The following is a 23,374-nucleotide window of genomic DNA, read 5'->3' on the forward strand; positions in this document are numbered from 1 at the left end:
AGCACCCATTGGTTTGACCACAACATCCCAGAATTCCCACTTCTTCCTGGTCAAACCACCACACAAAAAATATTTTGAAAATATTTCTTTGCATGAAAACAATTTTTACTACACTCAAGACATTTAAATCTGGAAGCAAAAAGCACAACATTATTTTGATTGTGATGAATTACACAATCCAGATTTATAGCAATTTATCTGTTTAGAAGCGCATGTCAACAACCCAGTAAGTTGTCCTCTAGTAAAGTGTAAACGTGGTCTTCTCTATACTTATCTCCCAAAACTGCTTCATATTCGGCTATACATTCCTCTGACAAAGATATTTAACATTTTCCTAATAATTTTCTAAGTGATAAGTCAGATTCTTGTTTCTTTCTTTCTTCTTCTTCTTTTCTTCTTCTTCTTCTTCTTCTTCTTCTTCTTCTTCTTCTTCTTCTTCTTCTTCTTTTTCCTCTTCTTGTTCTTTGTACTTATCCTGGTAAAATGGATACCTAAGATTTAGGGCTTATCTAACCTAAGCATGGCAGGAGTCAGTTGTTTAGGCTAGATGAATGGATGTTGGCTTCTGGAACTACCTCTGTTTGGTTGGGGATTTTTGTATTCTTTTGGGGTGGGTTTTTTTTTTTTGTTTTTTTTTTGGTTTTTTTTTTTTTGTTTTTTTTTTTTTGGGGTTTTTTTTTTTGTGTGTGATTGTGTTAGGCACTATAGACAAATGTATCTACCTCAGGTCAGATCACTTGGCAGCCTAGACCTTAGCAATCTTCTGCACAAAATTCCACTAAAGGCTGTTGGCAAAAAATATTTCCTGGGGTGATACATTCTAAACTTTAAGTCTTGCATTTTCTTCTTACAAAGTCCTAATTCTTCCACTCTTTCTCAATCCTATTGGGCATAGGTTCCTGCCTACTCTATGTATGTTGTGGCTTAGTGCTCATCTTAAATGCAGAGCTTTTTTCACATTTCTTTATACTAATTACTGCAACTAGCATTCCATTCAGAGGGAATTTCTATTTCTTTCCATTATTAGCTGTAATTTCCAACTTTTGGAATTAAAGTCCATGCTTCTTTTTGATTTTTGAATCTTCACATGGATTGCTATTTTGATAGGCTTCTTCTAAGCATAGTTTATACCTGAATCTATTTTGTCTGGATTAGTCACTGAAGACAGTTTAAAAAAAATGTATTTCTCTGTCTCTCACTGAATACAAAGACATTGTTTGACAATTCTTGGAACTGGGAAGTGCCAACAGTGGAAGAGACCTTTTGTTGCTAAATTCCATGGTGGTGGCAAACTGCAGGAGAAGACAGGGACTCCTTGGGTTCTCTTAACTGGCTTCTGAGCAGAATTTAGCTTTGTCTCCAAGGTAACAGATCCTATTTTCTTTGGAATTGGTAACCTAGAAAGAGCCACCACACTTAACACTCTTGTCTCAAGTTACTACAGATCTTACTGTTAGATGCCTGTTCAGCCTTTCCATTTCCTGCCTTTGGCAATTGCACCAGGGGATACTCTTAAAAGCGAACAGATGCAATAAAAACAGGCTTTTGAAAGTGCACTGTAGAGAACAGCTTTAGAAAATATGTAGAAATAACAAGAAATCCTAGTCTTCATAACACTGAAATCAAGTGCATCTTAAGCACAAGTGGCTTTCCAATCCTGATCTGTAAGGGTGTAATGTAATTGCATCCTCTTAATACCATTTCAGAATCTGGGCTAAGGAAGTTTCTAAAATGGGAAAAATAAGCAAATAGTTGGAACAGTGAGAGCAGTAGAATAAAACCTCATTCTGCACTACTTTTTTAAAACAGAGCCACAGGAAATGTGTCTAAATGGTAAGTTATGAACAAAGCTTTACTTAAATCATATTTCAGCAGGAAGCTATCCCCACACCAGTCATACTTAGTCTAGTGAGTCTTGCAGTTCTTAGAGGTCATTTAGAAGCGTTGAATAAATATTTGGAGGCACTGAATACCACTGCATAAGAAACCAGCTCAGCAGGATATAATGCAGGTTCATACTTGCTCTCATTGAGAGCAGCCCTGCTGGGAAGAGCTTGGAGGTGCTGCTTGATGAGAAGCTTCACCATGAGCTGGCAATGTGTGTTTGCAGCCCAGAAAGCCAATTCTGTCCTGGCTCCATCAAAAGTAGCGTGGCCAGCAGGGCGAGGAAGGGAATTTTCCTCTTCTACTCTGCTTTCATGAGACTTCAGCTGGAGTCTGTCTGGCTCTGGGTTCCCCCAGCACAAGAAAAACATTGACCTGCAGGAGATAGGTCCGAGGAGGGGCACAAATATGATCAGAGATCTGCAGCACATTTTCTATGAAGACAGGCTAGGAGAGTTGGGATTGCTCAGCCTGGTGAAGCAGACCCAGGAAGACCTTAAAACAGTTTTCCAGAACCTAAAGGAGGTTACAAGAGAAATGGAGAGGGATTTTTTTGCAAGTGCATACAATCCCCTTCCTTGCCTGGCTGTGATGCTGGGCCTGATGCACCCCAGGACACGCCTGGCTGCCAGGGCACTGCTGACTCCTGTTCAACTTGCCATCAACCAGGACCCCCAGGTCACCTTCCACAGCACTGCTCTCCAGCCTCTCCTTTCCCAGTCTATACACACAATCAGGGCTGACCCATTGCAGGGGCAGAATCTGGCACTTTCCCTTGTTAAACTTCACAGGGCTGGAGATTGCCCATCCCTCTAATATTTGTCCATGAAAATTTAAATCCTACTTTTAATCACCCCGGCTCACAGCTTCCTTTTGCTTCTAAAGCAATTCACTTTAAAAGATGCTAAATATCATATTTGTTTCCAGATATCTTTGGAAAATCTTCCTTTCTATCTTATTTTAGTTAAAAGATTTCCATTAAAACAAAACCCTAAACATCTGATACTTGATACCTACCAAGGCTTTCATTCATAGCATCTCTAAAAGGAAAATGTAATAATGCATCCCCTGATATAGATTAAGGAAGAGAATCAAAATAAATTTAGATCAAGTAAAAAATAATTTAAAAAAATAAATAACACAACATGTTTCTTTACAGGTTAGACTTTCACTCTTTTAACACCAAAGAACTACCCAAAGTCATCCTTCTTACAGGCTGATATGGCTGAAACCTGCTATTAATTTAAGTTTATTCCAGCATAATGAGTCACAGACTAATTTAGTCAATCTTGGGTTGTATTCAGATCTCTTTCAAAATCCAAGTGAACAAACACCCATTATTCCAGGATAAAGTTAAAGAAAAACAGAAATAATTTTGAGGGTTGAATATAGACAGGGTTTATTCACCTTTATACTGGGAAAAGCAGGGACAGGTCTGATTATTTTTACTGCACACAGAATGTGAATGAACCAGGAAATCTCTATCAAAATTTAGAAGTCATCTTTGCAATATCTCTGAGGAATAAGAGACTTCATTTAATGTCCAGTGAATATTTTTAATGCAATCATGAATACTAGACTTTGTTTTAACAGAAGTCTAGTTAATTCAGATGTGTAATACTCAGAACCAGGCTGAGAAATCAGTGCATTACTAGACCAGCATGAGCCATACATACATTCAAGCATTTAATAAGCTGATAATGTGTTCTGAGGTATTGTCATACCTAAGGTATTGTCATATCTAACCAATAACTTTCTAATACCTGTGATCAAAGGCCCTGCTAAAATTTCCTGTGGGTATTTCACTTTAAGCTTGCATATTATTACAGACAGACAAATCCCATTCTGTCCTGATCTCTGAGCCAAATTCAATTCTAAACCTTTCCATGTTATCGTTCACATCAAAAGTTCATACAGAATGAGGCTGGAGACCCTAAACAACCCTAAGCAACACTTGCCTTATATATTTAAGTTAGATATATCAGGATGCTTTCTTGGAGGACTCTTAACACTTACTGGTAACACTGGCTAATAATATTGTTATGCAACTCATCATTCAGACTAGCGTAAATCAAATAAAAAGTAGACGTTGTTGTCTACCTAAAATAGTACGGCTAGATTAAATTATTCTATTATTGAGTTGCATGCTAACTATATAAAGGCTTTCTTCAGAATATTAATTTCCATAAATCCCAATCCCAGTGCACATGCAAAGATTTCAGTGATTCTAAACAAACATGATCACTATTGTTTTATTACAGAATGTGTGGAAGATCAATTTTCGAAGGAATGTTTGGCATTTTTACCTTCAATTTTAACTCCTGTAATTCATATATGTGCCAAAAATACCCTACATCTTCATGACCAGAAAACTTTCCTGGTATTTCATTTCATTTCATTTCATTTCATTTCATTTCATTTCATTTCATTTCATTTCCTGGAACTTGTTTTTAAAACCAACCATACATCCAATATTACATCAAGACACACAAACATCAGGTCTGACAACTTTTTCATTAATTTATTCTATTTATACTGTTTTTATCACTTTTAATAGCCAAGACACAAAGAAGGAAAGCTTTGCATTCTGACTGTATTTTGGTCACACTATTCAGGTAATTTCTATATATAAAGTCTAGAGAATGTGCCAAGTATCCTTTGGCATGATGTTTTCAAGAAGACAGTTATAGATCCACTAGGTAATAGAAGTTATTTATAGAAAATGGTACGACATATGCTCAAAAATAAGAGCAAGATGGTAAGAGAATAGCAATTTCACAGATGAGACATACTTCCAGACAGTCACATTCATGTCTAGCTCTTCTTTGCATACCCTAGTAGAGAATAAAATAATAGAAAACATCACACAGAAGAAGTAGCCAGCTCTTTCAAAAAGTAGAGGTATGAAAAAATCAGTAATGACGAAATAGCCCACTTGTGTTTATCTAACATTTCTTGCTGGGATAATATCAACAGGGTGTTTTTAAGAGATAAAATTATTTTAAAATATCAGTAATAAGAGATGGATTTTGCTCCTAGACAGTATTATTGTGGTATAGAACCTTAATTTTTGTGGATGGTATTTCTGATTATTCATCCACAATACTGAGCAATACCTTAATTATTTTAAAACCTTTGGGAAAAATTAAATTAATCTGTGACAGCTTAATCTCTTTGGAATGGGTTTTCTGGAGTCACCTTTTCCAGCTTTTACTTGGGAATGAATTTATTAGCAAGTAACATTGTTTTGGGGTTCATACTTGCAGTAATAATCAGTCTTTCCTGTTTGAAGTTAGGCTTTAAAGCTTAGAAGGAATTAATTTATGATTTTGGGGGATGAGTGTAATGAAACATCATGCCCTCTAGCCGCAGTGTATTTGATTTAATTGTGATAATGTCCTACAAATAGAAGAACAATTTCTGGTGAATAACACCTAAACTACAGGTAATTTGCCAGTGAAGTTTCAGGGTTCTAACTCAGAAAAATGGAGAGTAAACTGCAGATAAATAATTTGGGGGTTGCTTCTAGAAAATCATTCTCTGAAATTGACTTAAAAGATTAATTTGGAAAAGAGCATTACGCTAACAGTCAGTTCTGCTGTCCAACAGCCTGTAATTTTTCCACAAGTTCTCAGCTTTAGCATCTTTTTCCTGAGTGAGAAACCAATCCTGATTTAATTCAATGGGTTTAGTTCCCATAACACAAGTAGGTTTTTTGAAGAGTTATACAGTTTGACTGCTTGAAAGCTTATTTTGAAAATTTCTAGCATTTATCTGGTTCGAGCTGTCAGCATTCCCGTCCAATAGCAGAAGGCTGAATAAACCACATGGCCTAACCATATCTTCAGCCTGGTATCTCCAGTTTCTCTACATACTGCCCAGCTGGTTTTAGAGCTGAAATTATGGACATCAAGACAGTTGCAAGATCAAAGCCAAAGCCTTGGGAACACAGTCTAGAGAAAAAAAAGCAAGAGATAATAAAATTTACTTATATGAGGTCTCAATATTGCAACCTCCTAATCAAAATACTAAGCTAGCCCTGCAGCTCACTGGCTTGTGGAAATTCTCCAAGGTAGCTGTAGGATTGCCAAAACCTCATGGTTGTTCTGCAACCAATTCAGATTAACATGAATAACTTAACACTGGTCAGGTTCTCTGTTTTTCCTGACTAACTCCTACTAGCCAGCCCATTAGCCAATGCACCTGTACTGCAAACTCAGATAGCCTCTGACAGGGTCTCCTTTGGAAATAAGAGTTGCCTCTTTTCTACTTATTCTCCGGCTGATATCTACTGTATTGTAAAACAGCTTCAGCTGGAGTTTCTTTCTATCTGTGATCTGAGTTCCTATGGAAAGCTTGATCTTTTGTCTGTATTTTTCCTATACCTGATGATTTCAGAATACGTAGCAGAGCAAGCAGGTGTTTCAGAAAGAAATGTCATGTGAAAACAGGTGTTCAAAAAAGAAAGAAAACAGTTCAGAGTTCCTGATGATGTTTGATTAATGACTTGAATTTTCCATCTGCATAAACAACTCCTACTTTAAAGACTGTGAGCTAATATACCCTGTGGTTATGTTCGTCATTACAAATCTCAAAATAATACGTTTACAAGGATTTTTTTTTCATTATTAATTTTTTTTTTTTTTTTTTTTTTACTTCAATAGATTTAGTGAAACCCCAGTTTTTGTACATTGTTAGGATTCAGGAGCCCAGTGAGGAGTCTTTGGCAGTGAGGAGCTACAGAACAGGCCTCTGTAAGGAGAGGCTAGGACTGCCCTGTGTTGGATGCAGCTAAATCCAGACAATTCTACTGCCTCTGTAATAGACCCAGTGACTGACCCAGTGCGACCCAGCACAACATGACTGAGCCCATCAGTTCCAGGGGTGGTACCCTGGGGAAAACACACATAAGAAAGGGCAGAAAGCACAATGTGGTGAGAGGAGGAGAGAACTTGGGGAGATAGAAAAATAGGGAGATAGCAACCTCAAAAGCCCAAGACAGAGAAGGAGAGACTACAGGAGACAAAAGAAACATTCCTTTCTGGGGTTGGAAAGGACCCTATGATGGATCCAGTGCCCATTTCCTCAGGGAACTGTGGCATCTGGAAGGACAGACCCTGGAGCAGGAAAAGTGTGTGAGGAGTAGCAGTGCCAGAGAGAAGCTGTTGGGAAATGACTGCAGCCCCCTGTGCTCTTCCAGGGGCAGAATGGGCAGATGGGGTAGGAAGAAAGGAGAGTGAAGGCATGAAGAAAAATCTGAAAGATAGGGAAGAAAGACATTTTGTTTATTATCTTTGATTCTTACCATCCCCAAACACTTCTATTTGGCATTAAATTTATTTTCCCCAAGTCAAATCTGCTTTGCCTCTGACAGTAACTAATAAGATATCACTCTGATTTTATCTTGACCCACAAGCTTTTTCATCATACTTTCTTCTCCTGTTGTGTTGAGGAGGGAAGATAGGTGGCTTGGAGTTTGATATTTAATCAAGGTCAACTCAGGAAAAACCTGTGCTAAGCTCCATTTTAGGAAACAGGAAATTAAATAACCTTTTCTAAACGAAGTTTTCAACCACAAGACACATGTTCTAGACTCATCTTGCCAAAAAACTATGTACAAACAAACTTTTCCTGCTTTTTGTCAAGAAACAAATTAACAGATATTATCAGTTCTGTCCCACAAGTACAAGACATCTGATAACATAATTTTTTTCTGTTTCTGAATCTAAGATAAATGGATTATTTTAGTTTCAGTCAATCTAAAATGTACAAGCAAAGTTCCTTTGAAGTCTATGGGAGTGCTTTTCTTAATATTGCCTAAAGTTACTTTAGGAAAAAAAATATTTGAAGTTCTACAGGATTGGATCCAGAGGGTGCTGTCATTTAATGAGAGAATATTCTTCACCTACATATATTACCTTACTGAATACTTTTTTCTGAAATTTTCCATGAGTTATGATTATGTTTTCTAGCAATTAAAAAATTAAAATTTTCTTCTTTAGATGCACTGAGCTTAAAACATGGGTCATTAAAGAAAGCGTAACTGTAAGTCTACAATATTTATTTCTGTTACCAATCATGCATCCCATATGTTATCAAGACCACAGGCCTGCTACCTGAAGTATACTAATTACACAAAACTATGTCCCTGAGTAACAGCTAAATAAGCTTTTCCTTTAAGGCTCTCCAGTGTCATTTGATGATTTGGTCAACATAGTTTTTACTTTCCTTGATAAATGTAAAAAATCTCAGTTAGTTAATGTTTAAATTCACTGAACAAGTCTACCATGGATTGCATTATGTCATTTTTTACAATGTAATTTAACATTGAAAATTCTAAACAGAGAATTTATTTTTTTTCAGATGTACCTCCCTCTATTTATTCCTTAAGGGTTTTTTTTTTTTTTTGTATTTTAAGCTGGCTTATTGTGTCAGACACTTGTATTTTCTTGGTTCTAGTTAATAGGTGAAGAAACAAGAATCTTTTCTGACAATTGAGATTTCTAGCCACTAGGATAATATAAACAAGTATTTAAGGAAACAAAAAATACTACACTAAAATTTACTATTTTAACAGTAGCAGATTTAGATTTTAAGAAAGTGTTTTCAACCCTTAGTGATAAGTACGTGCCTTCCAGCTACAGAAAATAATGATGTTGTTAATTCTAGAATATAGATACAATGTTTTTGTCAGGTAGAATTCATTTCAGGACCACCTGGAGCCCTTAGAGAGAATAGTTCCAGTCTTCAGAGTGTTCTAGCCATTACAGTAGAAGAACTTAAATGAGTAGTTTACATACTTGTCAACATCTGTGAGGTAAACATGCATGCCTATTTTGGAAACATAACATGTTTCAGAAAGAAAACACAAGTTTGACAGCTTCTAGATCGTAATTCCAGCTTCAATTTTACTAAATGAGATTTAGATTCTACATTACTTACACATTTCAGTTGCCTAAATCTTCCTTCATGCCCTTGCTTTATACTATATTTTTATTGTTTATTTTTCAATAACTATGATGAAAAAGGATATCAGTACATATAGTACTGTATCTTTATTTGTCTAATGGACAAAGTTTTAAAAAATCAGTTTAAGTGGAACATACACAATCTTGTGAAGTTACTTAGGATAGTTCTAATTTTAACTCTGTTAGCTTCAATAAAGTTAATTGAAGCTGTCTAGAAATGATTAATGATGAAAGAAATTAAGATGTTGGAAAGCCATACCTGAGAGAATAATTTATAAGGCATACTTCCACGGGCTTAACTAGCAGGAGATCTAAACAAATGGTGAGGCTAGAAAAGTTGTGAAAGGATATCTAGGCTTATCTATGGCAATGTCAGCAGGAGCTGCATGACATAGCTGTTTAATATTGAGGCTAGAGAGGCCCAAATTTTAAGTGTCCCATCATCTTGTGGGATACTCAAACCAAGCAAAACAATAGATACTACACACAACATGAAAAAGTTTAATAACAGAGAAAAAGGTGTAATGGGTCACAGTCCAATCTTATCACCACATCACTGTGTTCTTTTGTTATCTTATTTGTTATTAAGTTGAATTTTCTTTTGTACATTACTCACTCCGTTATGATAGCTGTTTCAAAAGCTCCTTTTTTCCTCATTACACTTCCAGCCCAATAATCAGTAGTTTATATCATTTTGTTCCAGCAGCATTTTTTGTTTTAATAGCTATTTTGCCTCTTCAGTATTAGACTCTCAGCATAGGTTTCCAGGTTTTCTCTCTCAGTGTTTTGATTTTTGGTTAGCTCTTTGGACTTTGCTTACAGCAGAGTCCAGAGCTTCACAAGCAGGCTGTCTCTCTGCCTTTTGGCAACTACTGCCTCCCCCCTCCAGAAAGGATGGTCTGACTTGTTCAAGTGAAGTCTGATCACAGCCTTGCACTGTACTTTTCCTTATAAAATAACAATTAAAAAGGTGTTATTTCTAGACACATGAAGATCTTCTTTCCATGTTTGAAGCTATTTCTTTATAATAGAAAATGCACCCATCCCTCAGTATTTCAAACACTCTTGGGTTTCATGTCATTCAGTTTTTCCAGTATTATTGTCTAAAGGTCTCAATACCAACAGTACTACCAAGCTATTTGCTATGGACCAACATCTACTTTTCTTGCTCTGGAGCCAGGACAATCTGTGGGAAGTAGCTGGTTGCATTTCTACTTTACAATGCTTTCTAAAAGACTGACACACATCTAAGAATGTCCAGCTTCTGGAGGAACAAAACAATTCACCACAGTATGAGTTCTGAATTCAAACTCTTGCTCCCAGCCTTTTGGAGGGGGAGTCAAAACACACCCTATAATATTATCAAGCCTTTGTTTGATGTCTTAGGAAGGCAACACTTTTTGGTCTCTTTTCTTAAATTAGTTAGATTGTCAATACTGTTTTCTCCTCCATACTAAAAATACTTTGTCAGTGGTAGTCTAGATCCTCTTGGGCTTTTTGTAACAAAAGGGAAAAATTATATCAGATAAGGCTCTGTGAAAATACTTAGTCTGTTTTGATGGTCTAATTTCCAGATTTAACCAGTATCTTTGCCTAGTACACACTGAATTATGTACATAAAATAGCTTGGGCCAGCAAACTTAATTATCTTTATAGTTCATTCCATTATGAAGCACAGGCACATCCACACAGCTTCTAGATTTGGACCCATATTCCCCTTAAATCAGGTCTAAATTAGAGAAGCTATATGTTTAATACAACTGAAAAATTTCAAAGGTTTCACCAAGATATCAGCTTATTTTACTTTTCTGTAATCCTTCTATTTTCATATCAGTCAACTTATAAGTTTTATGTGCTTTTAAACATTACACTGAGAAAATTGTGTGGTTTTATTTTTAAGTCCTCGTATTCCTTCAGTGATTTATTACGTTTTTTTGTTGGTTTAGTTTCCTAAATGCTTTCATAATACTTTAATACAATATCTAAAAAAAAAACCAAACCAGCAAAACCCCATAAAACAAAGTTAAATAAATGCAATCAACATGCAACAGCTATCTAATATTTTTACACTTTAATAAAAGGATTAAACAGCCATCTGTGGGGATGCTCATCTAATTGCCCTTCCACCCATCCACCTTACTTTGTAAAGAGAAAAGACAGCAGAAACTATAAAGTTACATTAGGGTTGAGATTGCTTTTGTTTCTAGAATTCAGTCACATGGGATGAATTTAAAAAATAAAATAAAAGTGACTATCTAAAGCATAATTAAAAAAACCCATATTCTCAAAATTTAATTCCCATCTGACTCTCAGTGATAAGGCAACACCAAAATAAAATTTAATTAATACCAGGAATGTATACAGTTGATACTACTATTAATAAATAAACAGACTCCAATTCTCATAGTCCCAGGGGGAAAAAAAATAATGGTACCTTTATTGCTTTCTTATAATCAGCTTTCAAACTATAAAATGGAATGTCTGAATTCCTTACAGTGATTAACACATTCACACCGATTTTCTGCTTCCTCCCTGCAGATACATTGCAGCAATGAGTCCTTTATTGTTCATTTGACAAACTACACATCCAGCTATTACAGATCACTTTGAAGCTTTCACAAAGTATGAGAGAGAACATTCTTTTAAAGTACTTTCAGTGCCTGCCAATAAGATAAATACATGCATTTACTGTCATAAATACAGGCAAGGGTTTGAAAATGAGGGATATTATAAAATGTGTTGCTACATTTTTTGCAAATTTTTTGGCAGTTTTATTCAAGGTATATGTGTCAAAGTATGACTGAGGTGTTTTGCACAGAGAACGAGCATTCCTAGAGAAATAAGGTTCCTTTTTTAACCTTAAATATTCTCAAAAAAAAAAAAAAATCCCATGCTTTTAAGAATGAGTTAGAATGGTTTTTTATTTTCTGTAGAATAAAATTTGACTATACTAATTGTTTTTTCTCTGGTTTAAAAGCAGATAATATCTTCATTTGCATCTACTTTGTCTCAACTTTGAACAGTCCATTACATTAATATGTTTGCTTATTTCTTTTCTAAATCACCTTTAGTTCCTTTTCATTCCTTATTCATACTTGCATCTTGATATTCAATATGCAGTATAAGCCCAATCTCAATTCTGTAGTTCTGAAGGAAGAAAATTAATTCTGCTTTACACACGTGTTTTCTCAATAAAGTTATTTGCTTTTAGCTTTCCACTACTTGAAGTGTTAAGGGGCTTTTTGTCGGCTTATTTTTGCTTCTTCACTTTTCTTTCACAAAAGGAAATCTAGTTTCTACCAACTGGAATTTGTATCTAGAATCTAGTTTTTACCAACTAGGAATTTTTTTTTCCTGTTTTGAGAGGCAGACTGATGAAGTGTAAAGCAAAAAGTTTAAAACCAATTTATGTCATAATAATATTCCACTTAAAAGATAATCAAACTTTTAAAAAAGAAAGCAATTATTTTTTTTTACAATTGAGGAGCAGACCTCATTTTTAAAAAGTCAGTGGCAAATTTCCATTACCCTTTGCAGGAAATATATTCTCTTCTCTGTTGCAGATTAGACTGTTCTGAGGACAGTGATTTTAAAAAGGTCTAGTGTCCCAGCTGAAAGACTCAAGATATTTTGTTGCATTCCTCAGCTGAAAATTCTGGGTGTTCTGCATGAAAAGTAAATTCCTTATGGGTGGTCCAAGTCCTGTGTAATGGCAAGTATTTGACATCTCCTTGGCTCCTAGTACTCTACTGAGAAAATAGTTTCTAGCTTTTTTCCTTTTATTTTCATATTTCCATAAAAAAAATTACAGAGGCAATTTTTTAACCTTTTCTTCCCTAACTGTATTTATAGGAAAAAATGTCCTTTATGTTCTACTGTGTAAATTGTGAAATTTAATGACTGTTTAAATATGTAGTCAATTACAGATAACAATGGTTCAAAAGGAGTTTTCCTAATTTACAGCTCAAACAATTTCTTGACATATATTTTATTTCCATATACTATCTACAAATAGGAAATAAGCATATTATTAAAATAAATAAATAAGATCATGTCTATACCTAAAATTTACAAAATCTTGGTAATTGTAGTGTCACATTATCAGCTTGGTCCACTGCCCACACGTGGTGTTTTGATGCCGAAGTATATGAAGTGAACAGATTAGAGGAAAGATTTCCTACTGTTTGGAGAGTCCTGAAAATATCTGTGCCTGGTAGGAAATGTGAGGGACAAAGTGTTTCTCTTCAGAACAACTTGTCTTGATTTAGTATTTTAAAGTGTGAGCTTTAATTAAAAGAAAAGGATCTTCAATGACTAATTGCTATTGACACCTAAATATACTCTTACTTAGTAAATAAGTGGCTAAAACCAGCTTTTAACAAAAACCTATTTCTTACAGCATTCCAAGGCATTGAATGCATCTCCCAGCAGGAGTTGATGTTTTAATGATATAATGTCGTACCTCCTATAAAGAAGAGCAATGTCAGGAAGCATTGTAGGAAAAATAATTTATCAAGACTTGAAAAGCACTGTACCAATAGATTCAGATAAATCTGACTTCCACTTAGGTTTTTTCAGATCAATTGAGCCTCTTCTAATGACTTTTTTTAGCACAACAAAATTAGAACCAATCGTTTAATGATGCTGTGATGCTAGTTCCATTACTGTGTTCAGAATACACCCCCAAGATTTGCAAATAAAGTGAAAGTGCATTTAGTTATGTATTTTACATTTATAAGTATGTAATATTTATAACTGTCCAGATGAAATGGAACCTTCTTTGATAATTATTTCAATTAAACTTCATCTCACAGCAGCCGGTGGACATCTTTCTTTATTAAGAAGTTCAATCAGTTAAAAAAAACTTAGTATGTCTACATTTACAATGAATATGCACCTAGACAAAAATAGTGTGGAAGCTGCTCACTGTTCCTCTAATCTGCTCTGTATATTTGCTCTCCAATACTGTCTGTTATCATCATGGCTTTAATCAATAAACCCCACAATTATAAGTTACCTCACTTTTTGAACATAGCAGTATTTCAGTGACCCTTGCCTTTGAGTTACAACATTTTTCAGTCGTCTTTACAAATCTTTTCATGTGCAATATTAAAATTTCATGCAGTCTGAGGATGAAAACAGATAAGTAGTCTTCACTCAGGAAGAAACTATTTAGGTAGATTAAAAGCAGCACAAATACCTGTGCATATATGAAATAGCAAATCTACACATGATAATAGCCCTTTTTAATAGGTATAGTTACAGAGAGAACAAGAAGATGGGGAAGGAGATGGTGAGATCTTAACCAATCAGCATTGTTTAAAAATTACAATCCATCTGCAGTGCATTTCCTGTGAATGCTCAACAAGACAAAACAAAGGAATGCCCCTGATCAGCATGTGTTGCTGCTTCTGCTTTATGGTAGTGTTAAGCTTGACTTATTCACAAGTTATTAAACAAGCTTGGTGGGCTGGTTGTGGCTGGGATAGAGTTAATTTTCTTCACAGTGGCTGCTATGGGGCTGTGTTTTGGATTTGTTCTGTACACAATTTTGATAATATAGAGATGTTTTTGTTCTTTGTGTAAGCTGAGCAAGACTTAGAGCCAAGCCTTTTTTGCTTTTCATATGGCCATGATGGCAAGGAAGTTGGGTGTGCATGGGAGAGACACAGCCAGGACAGCTGACCCCAAATGACCAAAGGGATATTCCATTCCATGTGACATCATGCTCAATACATAAAGTGGCGGAAAAAGAAAGAAGTGAGGGAATGTTTGAAGTGATTGTGTTTTTCTTCCCAAGTAACCATTACATGTGATGGGGCCCTGCTCTCTTGGAGATGGCGGAATATCTTTCTGCCTGGGAAGCTGTGAATTCATTCCTTGTTTTACCTTGCCTATGTGCACAGCTTTCACTTTCCCTATTAAACTGCCCTTATATGAATCCCTGAGTTTTCTGTTTTCTACCCTTCCAATTTTCTCCCCAGTCCTACTGGTGGGGAAGTGACCGAGCAGCTGCGTGGAACTCGGTTGCTGCCTGGGGTGAAACAACAACACATCAGTATCTTTGAGCTGACAACCCTGCTGTCATTTCCTATGACAGCCTGCAAAGGCTCAGCCAGTTTGAAGCAGGAGGAGATGGTTAAGCTCTTATGAAGCCTTCCCACTGTTTTAGCAGTCTTTCCCCTGCTTCAGTGTGGGGTCCCTCTCACAGGAGATGGTCCTACCAGAATTTCTGCAGTGTGCATCCAAACCACAAGTAACAATTCTCCACAGAATGCTACAATGCAGGTCACTCTTCCGTGGAGTGCAGTCCTTCAAGAACAGCCTGCTCCAGCATGGGATCCCCCACAGGGTCACAAATCCTACCAGGAAACCTGCTACAATGTGGATCCTTTCTCTGTATGTCTGCAGGTTCCTTCCAGGACCCTTCCCAGCTCTAGTCTCCCACAGGGTCACAACCTGCTCTCAGGCATCCACCTGTTCTGGTGTAGTATCCTCCCCAGGCTGCAGGCGGATCTCTGTATCCCCATGGATCTCCATGGCCTGCAAGGGCACAGTTACCTCACCATGGGCTGCAGGGGAATCTCAGCTCTGGTGCCTGAAGCACTTCCTGCCCCTCCTTCTTCACTGACACGAGCCGTTCCTCTCACATATTCTCATTTCACTCTCCCCTGGCTGCAATCATATCTGCACAATAGCTTTTATATTTTCTTTCCTAAATATGTTATCACAGAGGTGTTGCCACCATTTCTAGTTGGCCCAGCCTTGGCCAGCAGCATGTTTGTCTAGGATCCTCAGGTGGCCTTGGCTCTGCCAGACATGGAGAAAGCCTCTGGCATCTCCTCACAGAAGCCACTCCTGTATCCCCTCCCCTACCAAAACTGGGCCATGCAAACCCAACAGAGAGATGCATAAGACATGGTATGCTGAAAAGATAAAACCTTCTATTTCAATTATCATAATAGAATTAAGACACACCACTTTTGTCAGTTGTCCATAGCATTTAGCTGAGATTTATCATGAAGAATTAACATAGACAGCAATCAAATACTCTTGTATTTCTTAAAATAATCTTAAAATAAACATGCACACAGAAGGATTTTAATAATGAAGTGTTTTGTTAAGCACAGATTCCAGTGCTGTAAACTGTGAACTTCAAGGGAAATGGCCTAAAACTGATTAATTTATACACAGACATTGATACAGCTCATTTGTGAAATAAATAAGTGTAGTTAGTGTAAATAACAATTACACTACTAGCAATTTCCTCTAACTGTACCAGCTACCTGCTTCCAACATTCTGTTTCCAGCCTTCCCTGGTTTTGCTTCATCATGGCCCTGTTGTCAGCATGAAAGCAAAAAAAGTTGACCATTTTTCAGAAGGCAAATTGGTTATGTTCAGACAGCAAACAATGAGAGGGTGGCTATTTTTATGAGTAGCTTATCTTCATAGGTTTTGGGTATTTTTCTGTGAAAGTCTTTGTTCGTTGGCACAAAAATCCAAGTTATCACAATAGTTCCCTAGTTAGCAATGTTTTGATTTAAGAAACACTACTATGAACCTTCTTTCCCATAAATTTTATACAGACGTGTATTTTTAAAAATACCTGGAAAAATTCAAAGAAAATTCTTAGTAGATATGAAAGCATGCAAAGTTTCAATGAAAGGCCACAATTTGAAGAAAAAATCTATCATTTTATGCTTAATTTTAAAGTGCAATGAATCGAGAATTATGACTATCCATGTGTCATAACAAGAACTTGCTCAATATAAACAATTTTGGGGACTGTATCTTATCAGACAGTACAAGTTAAAACTGTTGAGAATGCTTGTTTCCTATAAAAGCACAGATTAAAATGGGATGTCTTTTAAAAATTAAATGTATATAAACAGGTTAACTTTAAAGATTTGTCAAATAATTCATAAAAATTAATTTGCACTTTGAACACATACTGAGCTTTCTGCTACTCAAAGAAAACTTACCTTATGTTTACATTTCTGAAGCTCTCACAACTTATCAGAAGGCAAATTTAGAGTAAAGTAACTTAAAACTTTAGACCTCTTGGCAGTTTAAAGAGTCAGCACACATGACAGAGTAATGAGCTTTTAAGAGCTTAATCTGAGGCAGGGGGAAGATTCATTATTTATCTTAGGCTTTTGATAATGATTCTTCTCTGATATATCTTCTGATTTAAAAAATTAAACTGTTAAAGAGTAAGAAAAGTTTTGTGTCCTTGTTTTCTCTCTCTCTCTTTTTTTTTTCTTTAAAACATTGATTAATTGATTACATTGGGAAAAAACTTGCTCAAGGCACCCATCAGCTCTTACATTTCCCACTCTGATACACAAATTATATAAAAGCTGTTCTCAGAGCTACTTAAGGCTGGCCCCATTTCCTACACAGTATCTCAGAATTGTTTTATTGAGAAGAAATAGATGAAACAAAAGAGATTATGTTTACAAGGCAAACTGACGAGTTTTCCTCCAGAAGCAAGGAAGCACTTGGGTTCGCTAAGAAGTCAAGGCAAGCAGCGCCAGTGGTCCTCTGCTACAAGAAAGCCCTGAGACACTTGTACTACAGAAGTTCTGCAACTCTCCCATCCTGTTTCATGCCATATAAACGTTGCAAAGGTGATTAGCCTGCTCTACAATCATTTAACAACAGAATAATAATGTCTGCTTTGATGACTCAGATGTCATGGACCAACAAGAAACTAAGAACTGAGAAAGAACAAGGAGAAATTCCTCAGGATGTAAAAGATTTACATTATGAACTACAGTAGAAAACTGACAAAAATTGAACAGAAGAAGAAAAGCACTTCTTCTGGTATCTTAGATTTTCTTCAATATTTTTCTTTAAAATAAACCATAGTGGAGATCACAGAACTAAAGGAGAGACGTGACTGATATGAGAGACAAATTAGATCCAGACAGCACAATTTGCAAAGCATGGCAATTACCTGGAAAAAGGTTATGCCGGCTATAATTGTGTTTGAGTTAATTTTTTTAAATTTCTTCACTAGGAAGACCACCTACCTTGAGGGCAAAATTTCTGATGCTACATTTCACTTTAACTATACAAGTTTTAATCACATGTGTTAGTTTCTCATTTTTGTGGCTGACAAGAAAGTTATTTACAATACTATTATACATTGAAACTTCTCCTGCCTTACTGAAGCAGCAAGGGAATACATTCCATATACTGACATCTAAATAACTAACCATGAGCCATAAGGATGTAGTCACAGAGCTTTACCTTCTTGCTGCAATAAACTTACAAATTCAATAGAACTTTTTTAAAGACAGCTGTAGGTAAAAGACAGCTGTAGGAAAAACAACTATGAAGAAAAGAACACTATTTACATCTTATTGAAATTAAGGGGTAGATTTAGTATGCAATATAGTTTTTTTTCCTGCTGCAACTTTATTTCAAGGTACAGCATAAAAAGAAAGAAAAACTCTCATTCTTCTTTGAATAGTAAAGGCATACAATGTGTTCCACCATTATTTTTTTATTTCTTTTTCATAATTCTATGGAAATTAGAGTTCAAATACTGGTAAACAAGTTGTCCTCTGAAACAAAACAAAAAAAAAAGGAAAGAGAAATTTTCTTGGGTTTAATAAACATGAATTACTTTAGAAGTTGCTTAATTTTAAATATTTGTATTTTTATTTTGAATAAGCAGATGTCTCTGTTAACTGTCACTATTCTGAAAAAGGTAGACAAATACTGGAACTTAGACTTGAAAGTTAAAATACAGTATAATAGGAACAGAGCTTTGAGCCATGTAGTGCTTGCAATCCACTGTCTGAGTTACAAGGAGTAAAGCGAATCTGTTTCTTTGCCTAGTTGTCTTCAACAAAAGTTTAAAGTATTTGGAAAAAAAGAGCATTACTCCAATCTGCTTTTAGAATAAAGCTCACAATTTAACAATTTGTGAACTTTGTTTTGAATTCATCAGCTCCCTTTCCCTACATGTTCATCAATTGCGCAATGTCTTTCTGGCTTCAGTAGTATGGATTTTGGATCTACAAGTATTATTTGCTGCATTGTGATACACTTTAAAAAACTGCCTGAGCAGGTGTATGGTTGCTTGGGTCCCTGTGTTACCACAGCAGAAAGAAACTGTAAATAGCACAGAACTGTCAGAAATATTCTGCCTGAAATTTTCTTAGAGAGCCGGTACTGAAAATAAAGGCAAACAGAAAAGCCACAGTAATGATGGCATGTGATGCATCTATGTTTCTTGAAGACACAAATAATAGGACTGAAAAGTAGCGCTAGCAACCTCTGTTCAGAGACTAAAGTAATGCAGTAATCTGAGCCATTGCCTGGGATCTCAAATTCAGACTCCATATCATCACAGCTTGTAAACATACATACAAGGAGACCTTGTAGTTCTTTATCTGTCATGGAAATCCAATTTTTTGTTTAAAAAATTATTATTTTTACCCTTCTTTAAATACAAATGTGTATCAATTGTATTTAATATTCAGAAACTCTCATATGGATTAAATCTTAAAGCTTTTTTTTTCCTGGTAATTATAAGCTTATATATTTTTTTATAATTTTTGTGTCATTCAACTCCATCTATTCCTATCTTACCTCTCTCAATTTACCAGGTACCTTTTTCTGAAGACAGTACATAGACTCAATAACTAGCAACTAACATGTTCAGTCCAAGATTGCTCTCTCAGTGGTTTAAATTGCCAACAGATCTCTCATTTAAACAAATGAAAGATAGTAATATAGAATAATCAAATGTTTCATAGTTCATCAGAATCATAAATTGCTTTACAAAAGCATAAAATAAATTTCAGCAAGCTGTCTGTAAAATTAAGTTGTGCTTCACTTAAAAATAATCTGTAACCTGACAGGAACAAAATTCATATTATCTACCTGTTCCTGCCTGTCAGCCTAGGGCATGGAGCACAAATCCAAGTAGCATAAAATAATCAACATCAGGAAGATGTATCTGGCAACAGTGAATATCTGGTATATTAAATCATTTTTCTGATCAAAAAGTAGGTGTTTTCTAAAATCTTAGTTAAGGCTAGAAATATTTCTCATTGCTTATATATACCTCTCGCCTTTGGATTTCTCCCTTTTCAAAGACATGAAAATGTAATCTCTTTTTCTTGATGATCCATTTCCAGGCTCATGCTACTTCTCCTTTGTTGACCTTCAAGAAGACAGAAGTAACTTACACTTTCAGGGTACCTTAACTCTGAATTACATTCTTGGGCCAAATGATCTATGCAACTCTCTTGCTTAAGGAAATACTTATACTAACTGCACACTGAGAGTGCAGTATTCCCAGTTCTCTTTCCATGTATACTACTTTGGGTACACAAGGTTTTGCAGAAATATGCACTGATAACAATTACTTGTTTCTGTATTCATTAGGATAGAATTATTATAGGTATTAGTTGGGTAGAGGAGTCACAACTGCTGACAGATATTTTAAAGTTAGCTATTTAACTCTGCTGATCTTAATCTGATATCAATGCCCTCTATTTTCCATATATCTCCCAGAGAAATAGTTGTGATGATACTTTATTTTAGCTTTCAAACTCATTTTATTTTCATCAGTTAATAAACATCCTTAATTTTCCACAGAAACTTAGGCTTTTCGGTTTCCTGATTTCACTGGACAAAACTACTCTGCAAATCAAATAAATATTTGGTCTGAATACTCTGGTTAAATATGTTAACCTTTTGTGACACAAAAAAAGCAGTATGCTTAAAAGGAGCTTGAAAAAAAACTCCAGTATCTTTATTTCAGTGTTATGAAATCCTTCAAATCTACACATCTGAAAGATTCTTCATCTTTCAGGCAGAATTGGCTATATTTTGACATTGTTCTTGACTAAATGAATTAGTAATAAACTCAGAGACGTCAGAATAGGTACTGATTTAAGTGCTAGTTAAGATAAAGTGTAGTGAAATCTTGAACATTATTAATAGTTATATTTTTTGATATTATATGGCAAATCCAACGTCAATAGAAAGTTCAGGCAAATTAATTAAGACTTGCTACTGACTTATGGCCACGTATGAGATCAGCCACATAATCTACACATCTCCAAGCATGTCTTTCATAATATGAGAGGTCTACAGAGTTCAGGGTGATAATCTAGTTTGGGAGGAAGAAAATCACATTCATAGCACAAAGACAAAAATCTTTTGTTGCAAACTTAGTATTTTGCCGAAGAATGTTTATATTTGTGTCTGAAGGTATTAGTGAGATTTTTTGCTACTAAAAACAGCTCTGAGGAAAGTCAATGAATGCACAGTACACACACAAATAGTTTAAGAGATGTGATGAATGCAATTTTATTATGACTTTGATTTATCATAAAGATAGCATCACAGCATACATGATGTCCTCTCAACAGACAAGAGTTCAACTGCAAAATCATGTGCTGGATTCTCTCTGCTTTGTCATTGTAGTGATTGACAATACAAACTTCCATACCTACTCAGCTCACACTCTTGCCCTCCACAGCCATCTGGTGCTTGCTTAATCCAGTAAAACACCCTGTTGTCTTCTCCCAGATATCCATTATCCTGCATTTTTCCTACATCAGACATGCTGTCCTTCATCTCCAGCTATCAGCCTTCACACAGAAACAGCATAGCACATCTTTTCACATTTCCAGTGTCATTCATCCTCTGTCAAATAATTGAACAGTCAAATTTTTACTGTTAATTTTGTACTTGTCCAGTCTTAAAGGAATTCTCAGCAACTGGACCCAAGAAAATCTTTCTTCAGTTAAGGCAAGTGAATTGTAATCATTTAATGAAGCTTATTTTCCTTTACTCAAAGGACACACTTGGATATTTACTCAAAGGACACACTTGGACGTTTCTAGCTGTCATTGAAACAATGCCACTGTCCTGGATACTAAAATGACCACTGGTCCAGGGCTGAATTCTGTTTGGTTTCTATCTTATAAAGTCAAATCAAGGGGAAAGCTTCCAAATGTTGACAGACAGAAGAGTTATCATCTAACTGTGTAGGCGTTCAGCACTGAGATGCTTGGTAGTGATCACGGCAGGGATGAATCAGTGGGTAGAAGTGTGAGAAACAGTAGTTTGTAACTTCTGCTGTCAAAGAAGGTGTATAATTCATAATCACAAACAATTCTTGTTAAGCATTTATGTTTTAGGTAGCTTTAAAATAAAATTTACAAAAATCAACAACAAAGTCACCAAAAACATCGCATTCCTGTCCTCCCTCCCTCCCTTTTTTTGTTTTAATTTTTCAGTAGCCATTGTGGATTAGTGTATCTCCAGAAGAAAACTAATAGGTAAGGGTAAGGGTATTTCCCTAGCCTGGCTACATTGACTATGTAGAATATTTAGCAGAGCTGGAATAAACGAATAAGGTTATTATTAAACTGACTTCCTAGACAACCCTCAATCCCTTTCTTTTGTCCAGGTCACAGGATTTTGTAAATAGCAGGTTTTAATTCAGTATGGTCCTTGTTTTAAATTGAAATTACTAGTTACTATATTAATCTTAACATCACAGCTTCTTGTGCCATTTGTATAACAGTTGTGAATCCCACAGCACAGCTGTATAAGAAACATTTGTGTATTTAAAATCTCAATTTAACAAATTTTTGCAGCATCAGCTGCCCTTTTCTCCCTCCCCTCTGCTTCTCAGTGTTTTTCTACCACTCTCTAGCGCAGAATCCAAATGAAGTAACAGCTTCTCCCTGTTCTGAATCTCATCCTACAACATATACACTACCGCTGATATTCAGGCAATTACCTAGCTCTGCATAGAAAATTATGCACTATTTAATCTAATTCATTATTGTGTTGCTTAAAAGCTCTTCTTTAATGCATTCAAGAGAAGAAACACCATCTTTAGGAATTAATTTGGTTTGCCAGTAATGTAGTAACACACTACTATAGAAACTCTTATGGGTAAGGTTGCAAAACAGAAGTTAAATAACTAAATTCCAGAAGGCTTTACAACAGACTTATTTCTGTGGGGAAATTGGTTTGTTCTGACTGAGCATGAATTAACCTTTGAGTTGTGATGGCATATAAGGAAAAAAATAAAACTATTAATCCCATAGCCCAAATTAATTAGAGGTAATATTTAATCCAGGAAGCATCCTACCACTAATTAACATGAAAATAAATATTTTAGCTTACTTTTGATTCTCTAGGCACATCTCAGTTCTAGAATATTTCAGTCAAACTCTTTTCCTTTACCCTTCAGACCTATATTCTTGTGAGCTAATTTCTTTGGTATTTTCAATGCTAGACAAGAAATCACTGCAGTTAGTTTTAAATAAGACTGCATAAAAAAAAAAGATAAATTCTAGACAGCCATACTGCTTCTGAAGTACTGAACTGTGCTATAGCTTGACATATCCTTAAAAGCGCTGCTAAATCATGAAGGCTCAAAAGTCAGAACAGATTATTGAAATGTTCGTAAGTGGATTTTTGACAACATTTTTACTTGAGCTATGAGGATATACCACAGCATAAGGTGACATTC

This window comes from Ammospiza nelsoni, chromosome 1 (assembly GCF_027579445.1).
Source record: "Ammospiza nelsoni isolate bAmmNel1 chromosome 1, bAmmNel1.pri, whole genome shotgun sequence".
In the NCBI taxonomy this organism is placed as follows: Eukaryota; Metazoa; Chordata; class Aves; order Passeriformes; family Passerellidae; genus Ammospiza; species Ammospiza nelsoni.